Below are 14,156 nucleotides of genomic sequence, written 5' to 3'. Positions count from 1 at the left end.
GGAGATATTGGGGCAGATGACCTAATATTGGTCAAAGAGGGAGGTTTTAAGAAGCGTCTTAAAGGAGGAGAGAGAGGTAGAGAGACGGAGAGGTTTAGGGAGGTAGTTCCAGAGCTTGGGGCCCAGGCAGCTGAAGGCACGACTAGCAATGGTGGAGCGAAGAAAATCGGGGATGCTCAAGAGGCCAGAATTAGAGGAGCGCAGAGATCTCGGAGGGTTGTGGGAGGAGGTCACAGAGATAGGGAGGGGTGAGGAGGCCATGGAAATATTTTAATACAAGGATGAGAATTTTAAAATTGAGGCGTTCTTAACCAGGAGCCAATGTAGGTCAGCGAGCACAGGGGCGATGGGTGAACGGGACTTGGTCCGAGTTAGGACACGGGCAGCAGAACATTTTGGATGAGCTTCAGTTTATGGAGGGTGAAAGATGGGAGGCCGGCCAGGAGCGCATTGGAATAGTCGAGTCTAGAGGTGAAAAGGCACGGCTGAGGGTTTCAGCAGATGAGCTGAGGTGGGGCCGGTGTCAGGCGATGTTCCACAGGTGAAAATAGGCTTAGTGATGGTGCGGATATGTGATCGGAAGCTCATTTCCGGGTCAAATACAACACCAAGGTTGCGAACAGTGTGGTTCAGCCTCAGACAGATGTTAGGGAGAGGGATGGAGTCAGTGACTCGGGAACGGAGTTTGTGGCGGGGACCGAAAACAATGGCTTTGGTCTTCCCAATATTTAGTTGAAGGAAATTTCTGCTCATCCAGTACTGGATGTCGGACAAGCAGTCTGACAATTTAGAGACCGTGGAGGGGTTGAGAGAAGTGGTGGTGAGGTAGAGCTGGGTGTCGTCAGCGTACATGTGGAAACTGACGCTGTGTTTTCGGATGATGTCACCAAGGGGCAGCATGTAGATGAGAAATAGGAGGGGCCAAGGATAGATCCTTGGGGACACCAGAGGTAACGATGCGAGAGCGGGAAGAGAAGCCGTTGCAGGTGATTCTCTGGCTACGATTAGATAGATAATGGAACCAGGCGAGTGCAGTCCCACCCAGCTGGACAATGGAGGAGCGGCGTTGGAGGAGGATGGAGTGGTCAACCGTGTCAAAGGCTGCTGACCGGTCTGGAAGGACGAGGAGGGATAGTTTACCTTTGTCACAGTCACAAAGGATGTCATTTGTAACTTTGATAAGGGCCATTTCAGTACTGTGGCAAGGGCGGAAACCTGATTAGAGGGATTCAAACATGGAGTTTCGGGATAGATGGGCACGGATCTGGGAGGCGACAACACGTTCAAGGACTTTGGAGAGCAAAGGGAGGCTGGAGATGGGGCGGTAGTTTGCAAGGACAGAGCGATCAAGGGTTGTTTTATTGAGCGGAGGGGTGATGCCGGCAGATTTGAAGGAGAGGGGGACAGGATCTAGGAGAGAGAACCGTTAACAATGTCAGCTAACATGGAAGTTAGGACGGGAAGTTGGGTGGACATCAGTTTAGTGGGGATAGGGTCGAGGAAGCAGGAAGTGGGTCTCATGGACAAGATGAGCTCGGAGAGGGGAGATCGAAGAGTAACTGGAGAAAGATGTGAATTCAGGGCTAGGGCAGTGGGGAACCTTAGAGGAAGTTTGGCCCGGTGGGCTAGGGGAAGGAAGGGAAGTGGCAGAGGCAGCTGAACGGATGGTCTCAATCTTAGTGATAAAGAAGTCCATGAGCTCCACACACCAAAGACCGTTTGCAGTAGAGAAAAGAAGTCAGGGGTTATCTTTGCATTCCAGAATGATTCTGGAATAGTGAGCAGTTTTGGCAGACGGGAACAAGACCCAATAATGCTTTATGTGGTCCAGCCAGATCTGGCAGCTAATGGCTAAACCAGTTGTCCGCCTTATCCATTTGAGTCTGTGTCCCTTAGACTTAAGGGAGTGGAGAGGAGGGCCGTACCAGGGGGAGCGGCTAAGGTGAGAGAGAGAAAGGGTTTTAATGGAGAATAGGTCATTAAAGGTGGTGGTGAGGGTATGGTTGAGCAAATTGATAGCGGCAGAAATGTCGTGGTGAATGGAGGGCCAAAGGCTGGACATTTGGGATTTTGAAAGTGGTGTTGTAAGTGACTTGGAAGAGAGTTTTTTTCAGGGGAGGGGTGGGGAGGGGGAGAGGAGAGACAACCTTTGTCCCATACCCGTTAATACTTCCTCATAAATTAACCCCTGGAGTCCGGGTATCATTCTGGTAAACCTACGCTGCACTCTCTCCATGGCCAATATATCCTTCCTAAGGTGTGGTGCCCAGAACTGCTCACAGTGCTCCAGGTGTGGTCTAACCAGGGCTTTGTATAGATGCAGTGTGACTTCTACCGCCTTGTATTCTAGTCCTCTAGATATAAAGGCCAGCATTCCATTAGCCTTTTTGATTATTTTCTGTACCTGTTCATGGCATTTTAATGATCCGTGTACCTAGACCCCCCGAGTCTCTTTGGACCTCCACTGTTTTTGCTTTTCACCATTTACAAAGTACCCTGTCACTCTTTAGTGCCATTATTTTCTTCATTGCTGTTATTTTGCTTCCGTTAATTTTGTTGAGTCCCTTTCCCTGATTCGATATTAGTTTCCTTGGGATTTCCAGCATGCTATCCTCTTCCTCTACTGTAAATACTGGTGCAAAGTAGTTATTCAACATGTCTGCCATTTCTTTATTATCATTGATAATATCATCGCTTTCAGTTTTTAAGGGGCCATTGCTCCTGACCACCCTCTTTTTCCTAATGTAACTGTAAAATATTCCTCGTATTGACTTTGATATCACTTGCAGGTTTCTTTTCATACTCCCTTTTTGTCACCCTTACTACCTGTTTTGTCACCTTTTGCTGTTCTTTGTATCTTTCCCATTCGCCAGGATCTGTGCTATTTTTGGTTTTTGTATGCTTTTTCTATTAGTTTTATGCTGTCTCTTACCTCTTTAGTTATCCATGGCTGTTTTTTTTGGCAAGTACAGCTCTTGCCCCTCAGGGGTATAAACTGGTTCTGTATCACCTTAAATTCTTTTTTGAACACCTCCCACTGATCTTCTGTCGTTTTACCCATCAACAGATTTGCCCAGTTTACTGTGGACAGTCTCTGTCTCATCACATTGAAGTCGGCCTTACCCAAATCTAGAATCTTAGTAGCTGTTTTGCGTTTCTCCCTTTCAAACGTTACGTTGAACTCGATCATGTTATGATCGCTATTGGATAAATGTTCATACACCGTTAGGCTGTTAACTAAATCTGGCTCATTACTCATTACTAAATCTAATCTGGCTTGCTCCTTGTTGGTTCTGGGACATATTGTTGCAGAAAACTATCCCAGGCACACTCAAGAAATTCACTACCTTTCTAACATGGGCTAGTCTGCTTATCACAATCTATATGAAAGGTTCAGCAAGGAACAGCAGCAGGGGGAAGGGCTGCAAGCTGATCAAAGTTACGTTAAAATTTAAGTAACCGAGCAGCTGACCAGAGACACAGCCGATGAGTCTTACAGTGTAGTCCTATCGCAGTCCAGGGTATAAGCGTATCTTGATAACATAAGAACATAAGAAATAGGAGCAGGAGTCGGCCATTTGGCCCTTCGAACCTGCTCTGCCATTCACTAAGATCATGGCTGATCTTCTACCTCATCCCCACTTTCCTGCACTATCCCCATATCCCTTGAGTCCCTTAATATTCAAAAATCTATCGATCTCAGCCTTGAATACACTCAACGACTGAGCCCCCACAGCCCTCTGGGGTAGAGAATTCCAAAGATTCACCACCCTCTGAGTGAAGAAATTTCTTCTCATCTCAGTCCTAAATGGCCGACCCCTTATCCTGAGACTGTGACCCCTGGTTCTAGACTCCCCAGCCAGGGGAAACATCCTCCCTGCATCTACCCTGTCAAGCCCTGTAAGAATTTTGTATGATTCAATGAGATCACCTCTCATTCTTCTAAACTCCAGAGAATATAGGCCTAGTCTACTCAATCTCTCCTCATAGGACAATCCCCCCATCCCAGGAACCAGTCTGGTGAACCTTCGTTGCACTCCCTCTATGGCAAGTATATCCTTCCTTAGGTAAGGAGACCAAAACTGTACACAATACTCCAGGTGTGGTCTCACCAGGGCCCTATATAATTGCAGTAAGACGTCTTTACTCTTATACTCAAATCCTCTTGTAATAAAGGCCAACATACCGGGAGGAGCGGACCTGGAGGGAGCACAGTGAGAGCGAAGCAGTTCAAAGGACAGGCAGCAACTCAACAGAGGCAGTTTTTGAAAAAGTGATGTCAGAGTAAAAAAAAGTGAGGTTGGCACAAGGAAAGGTGCTATTTGGTGTGTAGCCGGTGAGTGTATTTTTTTTAAGTTTATAAGTTTATTTCTGCTAAGTTAGTTAATAGCCTATTAAATAAAGGGAAAGAGCTGATTGGTGAGTAGCTGGAGAGTGTTTTTTGTTAAGTTTTAAGTTTATTTCTGCTGGGTTAGTTCTTAGTCTGTTAAATAGAGGCATGGCAGGGCAGCTCAGACCCGTGGAGTGCACATCCTGTGCCATGTGGGAAGTCCTGGAAGCTTTGCGTAGCCTGGACGACCACATGTGCGGGAAGTGTTGCCAGCTACAGCAACTCGAGCTCTGGTCTTTGGAGCTTGAGCGGCGGCTGCAGTCACTGCGGTGCATCCGCGAGGCTGAGAGTTACGTGGATAGCACGTTTCAGGAGGTGGTCACCACGCAGCTTAAGAGTGTGCAGGCAGAGACGGAATGGGTGACTGCCAGACAGAAGAGGAGGACCAGGCAAGTAGTGCAGGAGTCCCCGGTGTGCATCGCGCTCTCCAACCAGTATTCGGTTCTGAGTACTGGTGAGGGCGATGGTTCCTCTGGGGAGTGCAGCCAGAGTCAAGTCCACGGCACCACGGGTGGCTCAGCTGCATGGCGGGGGGGGAGGAAGAAGAGTGGAAGAGCAATAGTGGGATGGGATTCGTTAGTTAGGGGAGCAGACAGGCGTTTCTGCAGCCGTAGATGTGACTCCAGGATGGTATGTTGCCTCCCTGGTGCCAGGGTCAAAGCTGTCACTGACGGCTGCAGGATACTCTGAGGGGGGAGAGTGAACAGCCAGAGGTCATGTCCATATCGGTACCAACGACATAGGCAGAAAGAGGGATGAGGTCTTGCAGGCAGAATTTAGGGAGCTAGGAGAGAGATTAAAAAGCAGGACCTCAAAGGTAGTAATCTCTGGATTACTCCTGGTGCCACCTGCTAGTGAGTACAGGACTAGGAGGATAGAACAGATTAATGCGTGACTGGAGAGATGGTGCAGGAGGGAGGGCTTTAGATTCCTGAGGCATTGGGACCATTTCTGGGGGAGGTGGGACCTGTACAAGCCGGACGGGTTACACCTCAACAGAGCCGGGACCAATATTCTCGCGGGGAGGTTTGTTAGTGCTGTTGGGGAGGGTTTAAACTAGCTTGGCAGGGGGATGGGCACCAGCATATAGGAGTAGAAAAGAGGAATAAGGTGCATAAAAGAGTGAGTGTGTTGGACAGTACTAGAGAAGATAGTACGAGAGGCGGTAGTAGCACCACAGTAGATAGGAGCAGACTAAGAAAGACTACGAAAAATTCAAAAATGGGTTTAGAATGCATGTACGTAAAGGCACAAAGTGTGGTGAATAAGGTTGGTGAGCTACAAGCACAATTGGCCATGTGGCAATATGATGTTGTGGCAATAACGGAAACGTGGCTTAAAAACGGTGAGGACTGGGCACTTAATATTCAAGGGTACAAGGTGTTCAGAAAAGATAGGGAAGGAAAAAAGGGAGGTGGGGTGGCAGTGCTGATTAAGGAAGACATTGTAGTGTTGGAAAGGGAGGATGTTCTTGAGGGGACAAGGACAGAATCCATTTGGTTAGAGTTGAGGAGCAAAAAGGGTATGATCACACTATTGGGGGTATTCTATAGGCCTCCAAATAGTGAGAGGAAGGTAGAGGAGCAAATATGCAGGGAAATCGCAGAGATATGCAAGAGCTATAGAGTGGTGATATTGGGGGACTTTAATTGCCCAGATATCGATTTGGATAATGCTAGGGTAAAGGGAAAGGAGGGGGAGGAATTTCTGAAATGTGTTCAGGAGAATTTCCTTGACCGATATGTTCTTGGCCCAACTAGGAAGGAGGCATTGCTGGATCTGGTGCTGGGGAATGAGGTGGGCCAGGTCGACCAAGTGTCTGTGGGAGAACACTTGGGTATGAGTGATCATCGTATCATAAGATTTAGATTAGCAATGGAGAGGAGCAAGGAACAATCTAGAGTGGAACTTCTAAACTGGAATAGGGCTAACTTCAACGGGATGCAAAAGGATCTAGCCAGGGTAAAATGGAACCAAAGACTGACAGGAAAAACTGTAACGGAACAATAGGTGACCTTTAAGGAGGAGATGTTCCAAGTACAGGCTCGGTACATTCCAACAAGAGGGAAAGCTGGTTAACAAATTTGAGGCTTATGGAATAGGTGGGTCAGTGGCAGCTTGGATAAGGAATTGGCTTAATTGGGGCCACTGCTTTTTTTGATATATATAAATCACCTGGATATTGGAAGAGAGAGTAGAATTTCTAAATTTGCCAATGACACCAAACTTGGGGGTGTGGTAAACAGTGATGATGATACAGAGAAGTGTGAGGTGATGCATTTTGGCAGAAGGAACAGGGAGAGGCAATATACACTTAATGGCACAGTTTTAAAGAGTGTGCAGGGACAGAGGGACCTGGGAGTTAATGTGCATAGGTCCCTGAAGGTGGCAGGACATATTGAGAGTGTGGTTAACAAAGCATATGGGATCTTGGGCTTCATAAATAGAGGTATTGAGTACAAAAGTAGTGAAGTTATGCTGAACCTTTATAAAGCGCTGGTTAGGCCACAACTGGAGTATTGCATCCAGTTCTAGTCACCACACTTTAGGAAGGATGTGAAGACCCTTGAGAGGGTGCAGAGGAGATTTACCAGAATCTTAGCTACAAGGACAGGTTGGAGAAGCTGGATTTGTTTTCATTAGAGCAAAGGAGGTTGAGGGGTGATTTGATAGAGGTGTACAAGATTATGACGGGTTTGGATAGGCTAGACAGGGAAAGGCTGTTCCCACTAGTTGATGGTACAAGGACTAGGGGACACAGATTTAATGTTTTTGGCAAGAGATACAGGGGGGATGTGAGAAAAAAAGAATTTACCCAGCGAGTGGTGATGACCTGGAATTCACTGCCGATGGAAGTGGTGGAAGCAGAGACACTCAATGTTTGCAAGGGGAGACTGGATAGGCACTTGAGGGAAATAAACTTGCAGGACTACGGGGATAGAGCGGGGCAATGGGACTGACTGGATTGCTCTACAGAGAGCTGGCCGTGACTCAATGGCCTCCTTCTGTGCCGTTATGACTCTATGGCCTAGAAATTCGGTGGGCTGCGCCACCAGGTAACGCCCAAAGAGTGCACTTAGTGGTTTTAGCGCCACTGGCCACGCCTTCCGCGAAATTTAGCGGGGCGCTAATGGCGGCGTTAACCTGTAGCGCTGCGCCGCCACTGATGACGTCATTGGTGTGCGCAGCGCCCCGCTACCGCCCGAACGCGATATTTGGTCGCGCCCCCCGCTGTAGCGCCGGTCACAAATTGCGACCGGTTCAGGGGGGCCTACCTGCGGCGGTAGTGGCGCTAATTAAAGGGGAGGTGCAGGGCGGCCATTTTTTTCACTGGCCGCCTGCCAGCACCTCCTCGCGCTGCCATCCCCGGCCTCCTGAGCCCTCCCCCCGGGCAGTGCCGGCTGTTTTCCAAAAGCCCGGCACTTCTCCTCGGTGTTGGGCTCTTTTGCTGGCACTCGCGATCTCCGATTGCGCTGGTGTAGGCCCCTCCCCTTTAAGAAGGGGAGGAAGGGCTGCAGTACCGCAGTGCGCTGTGCCGCAGCGTGTGGTGCTGCGCCACGTTGCGCTGTGATATTCAGTTGCAGCGCCCCAAGAGGGATGCGGGGCGCCTTGAGCAGCGCCCCGCTTCCGTTTGGGGCGCTGAAACTGAATATCGGGCTGGCACAAATGGCTCCTTCCGGGGCGGGACTTCCGGCGCCCAGGTGAGACTGGCGCCCCAAATGGGGTGCCACCGAATTTTTAGCCCTATGACTAGGGGGGGAAAATTCAGTTGTTTGCGCCTCCCGTTAACGCCTTAAGAGGGCACTAATGGGGCGCAAAGCAACTAGCTAGAAATTAACTAGACATTTTGCGGCGGCGCTAAACACTACCGCCACAATCTCCTGCGCCGACAGATCGTGACGTCAATCGAGTGCGCAACGCCCCGGACTGGATATTGAGTGGTGCCCCCTGCCTTACCGCCTGCCGCTAGCAACGACAGGTTGAGGGAAGCGTTTTGCAGTCAGAAAGGGACTGGGGGAGCGCTATTTAAAGGCAACCACTTCCTGCCTTTCTTTGTTGGTGACATTTTTGCACCACGCATTCTGAGAGAGAGAGAGAGAGACTTCTGGAGAGATTCAACACTGTGTGAAGGAGTTTAGGTTACTGAGCAGCACTTCGCAGGTTCATTTTGATTTGCCCTTCCTTGCTTCGCCAACGCTCTGAGGTACCGCCTCGCTCCTCGGCTTTTGCGCCTTAAGACAGGTGTGAAGTGCCTGATTTAGCGCTCCAATCACCGCCAGGGGCAATAAAAGCCAAGTTTGCTGTCGGAGGTGATAATTAGCACCAGGCGCTAAACTTTGCGCCTGGCCGATAATGGCGCCCCAAACGGGGCGATACTGAATTGTTCCCCCTATGACTCTATACCATTTGCTTTCCTAATTTCTTGCTGTACCTGCATGTTAACTTTCAGTGATTGGTGTACAAGGACACCCAGGTCCCTCTGAACACCAACATTTCCAAATCTCTCACCATTTAAAAAATATTCTGCTTTTCTATTTTTCCTACCAAAGTGGATAACTTCACATTTCTCCACATTATATTCAATTTGCCATGTTCTTGCCCGCTCACTTAACCTGTCTATATCCCCTTGATGTCCAGAGAAGTCCAGGAATTTGGAAGCCAACTTTGAGAATAGATCCATCTTCGGTCACCAGGCCCCTGAACCCTGACTACAGCACCCCCTACATCTATTTACTGATACGGCGCCACTTACATTCCCCTTGCCCTATGGATGAATGATGCCTTTTTTTAAGTCTTTATGAGGGCCCTCTTGCTATTTAAATATGACAGATGAATTGACTGTATGCAGTGCCCCTCTTGTCTTCATTTTGCAGCTCAATCCCTGATGGGGGTATCCCTCTCCCACTCCTGGGGCAGGAAATTCAGGAGAACTGTGGCTAGCTGAGCTGGAGCTCCTTGTGGATACTGCCCCTGCCTGGCCAAACACACATGAAATGAGCTTGGGACAAGGAGAGTGGATTTAACTCTCTATAGTCCTGTGATTCTGTGACTTTCCCTATTTTAGACAGGGGTATCTAACACCCCTGCACCTTTGTGGATCACTTGAGAAAGAATGTATGCTGCCTCTGTCCTCTGTGTGGCCTGAGTTGAGGAAGGGGCTCTCAAAGGGATTGGTAAACAAGCCAATATGGAAGCCAGAATCCAGCAAGCTCCTTATTGTAAAGAATGTGAGGTTGTTGAGTGAGTTAATTCTTTGTTATTTTGGTGGGTGGAGTAAGTGCAGCGAGAAATCTTTTCTTCACTCTCCAAAAGTACAATGAAACAAAACATTTCACAACTCTTTCATTCTGTTATGCGGGTTACATTATAAATATGCACAGAATAAATAGCTAAATGCTGGCGATGCTCATCAAATTAGTCGTAGAAATGCTGCAAATAATTAGTTTGTGGGTTGCAACATAAAGGAATGTATACTCAGTTGAAATAAGTACCTGAAGAACAAGACTAAGTGGCGTGTGTAATACCTGGGGAGCACACCTACAACACGCCCACACAAAATGACACCATCTTAAGTGAGTCCCAGCTCCATAGCGGTGACGGGATGGGATATCCCCAGGAGGGAGACATGTGCCACCGTGCTGATCCTCACTGGTGCCAGAGATCAGCTGGACAATTGGGCCCTCCCCTCGCTGACACGATTTGTGCTGCACCTAACGTTCCATTGTGCTGTTTTTGGAAGGTGTAACCCTCATTTCAATAGCAAATTCCACATCTTTAGATGAGATATCATCCCCAGCTTGCACCTCAGTCCACAGAAAATGGGAATGAGCTAATCCTGCCAGAGTGTCCATTGACCAAGGTTGTTGTTGTTTCATTCAGTGTTGAATTCTATTTTTTTTTGCCATGAACATTTCCCTGTTTGCAATTCAAATCTAACATAGTTTTCATTGTCCCTCCATGTCACTGCCATAGAGCTTTCAAGACTGAGATTGATCGATTTCTGTTAGGTAAGGGTATCAAGGGATATAGAGCTAAGATGGAGTTAAAATACAGATCCACCATGATCTCATTGAATGGCGGAGCAGGCTCGAGGGGCTGAATGGCCTCCTCCTATTCCTATGTTTCCATATATTTGAAAAGGAAAGATTTGCAGGGCGATGCGGATAAGGCAGGGCGAGTGGGACTAATTGATAGCTCTTTCAAAGAGCCGGCACAATGAAGCAAATGGCTTCCTTCTATGCTGTATGATTCTATGAAACCGAGGGCTAGATTTTCAGTATAGACAGTTTTGGGGCGCTAACCTTAGCGCCCGCCCGAAGTTAGCGCCCGCCCCAAAGTAGCGCCCCGTTGCCGGAAATTCAGTGGCTTCGCCCTAAGAGGTTGGTGGAGCGCTAAAAGAGGCGTTCCACTACTATCTTTAGGCGCTAAGCCGGCGGTGCAGAGCGCAGCGCCCGAGCTCGGGCGCAGCGCACGGCAGACACTCTGGTGCCAGTGAGCTCTTAAAGGGGAAGGGTGCATGTGTTGGAGGATGATGATGGATGATGGATGATGGATGATGAGGAGGAGGAGGAGGAGGAGGAGGAGGAGGAGGAGGAGGAGGAGGAGGAGGAGGTGGTGGAGGTGGTGGTGGTGGCCGGAAACATAAATACACCGTTCACTGGAGCCTTCCACACAACACATGCAGACTGCCTTTTATACTGCAGGAGGAGTGCCCTTTAATTTGCGCTCCCCAGGGTGTGTTGCGTTCCATTTTACAAACGCTCTGGACGCCAGCCGCACAATGGGGCGGTCCGACTGAAGTTTGGATTCGGGGCGGCCAAAGGGCGTTGCACGAGGATGTGACGTCATTTTCTGCGCGCGCATCCAGGCGGCCGCTAAACTTTGCGCCGGCGCTAACGGGCAACTTAATTTGGGGCGGGGCGCAAACTGCGCTGCGCCCGGGCGCTACATGCATAGCGCCCGAAAATCACTTCTCTTAAGGCGCTAACTGCTGGCGCAAGCAACTGAAAATCTAGCCCCAACTGTTTTACAAATTTTGTGAGAGTCTGTGGTATAAATCCGTATGAAAGGCATGCTTTGCCGGAATTTTCCCCAGGTAGGCGGGTTGGGGACGGGTGGGGTGGGGGGGTCCTCTGAGGCAGGCAGGGACCCCGGGAGGCCGGCTTTAACAGCAGGGCCTGATTTGGATGTGAGACCTCGGATTCCCGCCTGCAGCCAGATGGCTAGGGAGGCTGGCTGGCTGCGGGCAGGTGGGCCTCAGAAGTGAGGGGCCGGTCCGGGCGAGGGATCGCGGGATGGGGATCGGCAATTGGCAGGGGTTGGTGATCGGGAGGGGGCAGAGAGCATCGGCAGGGGTCGGGGATTACGGGGTGGGATCGGCAGGGGTCAGGGATCACGGGGTGGGGAGAGAGGATCGGCAGGGGTCGGGGGTCGGGGGTCACGGGGTGGGGAGAGAGGATCAGCAGGGGTCGGGGGTCACAGGGTGGGGAGAGAGGATCAGCAGGGGTCGGGGGTCACGGGGTGGGGAGAGAGGATCAGGGCCGGCCTCCTCATCATCGTTGGGGGGGGAGGCCTGGAGTTGTGGTGGAGGCCTGAGAAGGTGATTGGAGGCCTCGTGGGGGGGCCTCTGATCGCGGGGGGTGGGTTAGGCAGGGACCCTCGATCCAGGAGGTGGGTATAAAGCCACTGACCTCATGGATGTAGCAGTCCTCGCCTCGGTTTAACTGCCGGGTTTCACGAATTATGTGAAATCTGTCCACAGGCAGTTAAACTCAAAATGGAGGGGGAAAAAGAGGCTTCCAGCCTCGTTACAATATTTAAAATAAGGTGCCACACCCCTGGGAGCGGGTTGGTCCCCCGCCCCACCCAGCCCCGCCTCCAGTAAAGCTGGAAGTGGGAGGGTTGGAGGTGGGATCAGGTCGGGAATCCCAGTAACAACCCTTTAACTGCCTCCACACTCCAAACCCTCCAATTCCAGCCTTTGGTACAATCAGGCCACTGAATTTATTTTGCTTTCTCCTGTCCCCACATTTAATTTAATTTCAGGAACTTTGCAGGTTCCCAGGGACCAGTCTTTGCTCTTCCTAAATCTTGGATACTCATCTGTGTAAACACGCTCACTGATCAAACATTGCCATGCACGTGTCCTGCAAGGGTATCAAGCTGTTAGTCACAAAACCAAACTGACATGGGGCAATCCTGTGTAAAATAAACACAAACCCTCCACAGCCGTCAAACTCTCATTTAGTTCCTGGCTCCCAAACTAAAGATAGAAAGGAAGAAAGACTTGCATTTCTATAACGCCTTTCACAACTACCGGACATCCCAAAGTGCTTTACAGCCAATGAAGCACTTTTTGAAGTATAGTCACTGTTGTAATGTAGGTAACATGGCAGCCAATTTGCGCACAGCAAGCTCCCACACGCAACGGTCCCACAAACAAAGTGAGATAATAACCAGATCATCTGTTTTAGTGATGTTGGTTAAGAGATAAATATTTTCCAGGACACCGGGGAGAACTCCCCTGCTCTTCTTCAAAGAATGCCGTGGGATCTTTTACGTCCACCTGAGAGAGAAGATGTGGCCTTGGTTTAACGTCTCATCCAAAAGACAGCATCTGCGACAGTGCAGCGCTCCCTCAGTACTGCCCCTCTGACAGTGCGGAGCCCCCTCAGTACTGCTCCTCCGACAGTGCAGCGCTCCCTCAGTACTGCCCCTCTGACAGTGCAGCGCTCCCTCAGTACTGCCCCTGCGACAGTGCTGCGCTCCCTCAGTACTGACCCTTCGACAGTGCGGAGCCCCCTCAGTACTGCCACTCCGAAAGTGCAGCACTCCCTCAGTACTGCTCCTCCGACAGTGCTGCACTCCCTCAGTACTGCCCCTCCGACAGTGCTGCGCTCCCTCAGTACTGCCCCTCCGACAGTGCAGCGCTCCCTCAGTACTGACCCTCCGACAGTGCAGCGCTCCCTCAGTACTGCGCCTCCGACAGTGCAACGCTCCCTCAGTACTGCGCCTCCGACAGTGCAGCGCTCCGTCAGTACTGCCCCTCTGACAGTGCAGCGCTCCCTCAGTACTGCCCCTGCGACAGTGCTGCGCACCCTCAGTACTGACCCTCCGACAGTGCGGAGCCCCCTCAGTACTGCCCCTCCGAAAGTGCAGCGCTCCCTCAGTACTGCTCCTCCGACAGTGCTGCACTCCCTCAGTACTGCCCCTCCGACAGTGCTGCGCTCCCTCAGTACTGCCCCTCCGACAGTGCAGCACTCCCTCAGTACTGACCCTCCGACAGTGCAGCGCTCCCTCAGTACTGCGCCTCCGACAGTGCAGCGCTCCCTCAGTACTGCCCCTCTGACAGTGCAGCGCTCCCTCAGTACTGCCCCTGCGACAGTGCTGCGCTCCCTCAGTACTGACCCTTCGACAGTGCGGAGCCCCCTCAGTACTGCTCCTCCGACAGTGCAGCGCTCCCTCAGTACTGCCCCTCTGACAGTGCAGCGCTCCCTCAGTACTGCCCCTGCGACAGTGCTGCGCTCCCTCAGTACTGATCCTTCGACAGTGCGGAGCCCCCTCAGTACTGCCACTCCGAAAGTGCAGCACTCCCTCAGTACTGCTCCTCCGACAGTGCTGCACTCCCTCAGTACTGCCCCTCCGACAGTGCTGCGCTCCCTCAGTACTGCCCCTCCGACAGTGCAGCGCTCCCTCAGTACTGACCCTCCGACAGTGCAGCGCTCCCTCAGTACTGCGCCTCCGACAGTGCAACGCTCCCTCAGTA

The sequence above is a fragment of the Somniosus microcephalus genome, chromosome 10 (genome assembly GCF_052327205.1).
Source record: "Somniosus microcephalus isolate GS21.2 chromosome 10, FLI_Smic_1.0, whole genome shotgun sequence".
In the NCBI taxonomy this organism is placed as follows: Eukaryota; Metazoa; Chordata; class Chondrichthyes; order Squaliformes; family Somniosidae; genus Somniosus; species Somniosus microcephalus.
This window is presented reverse-complemented; position numbering follows the sequence as displayed.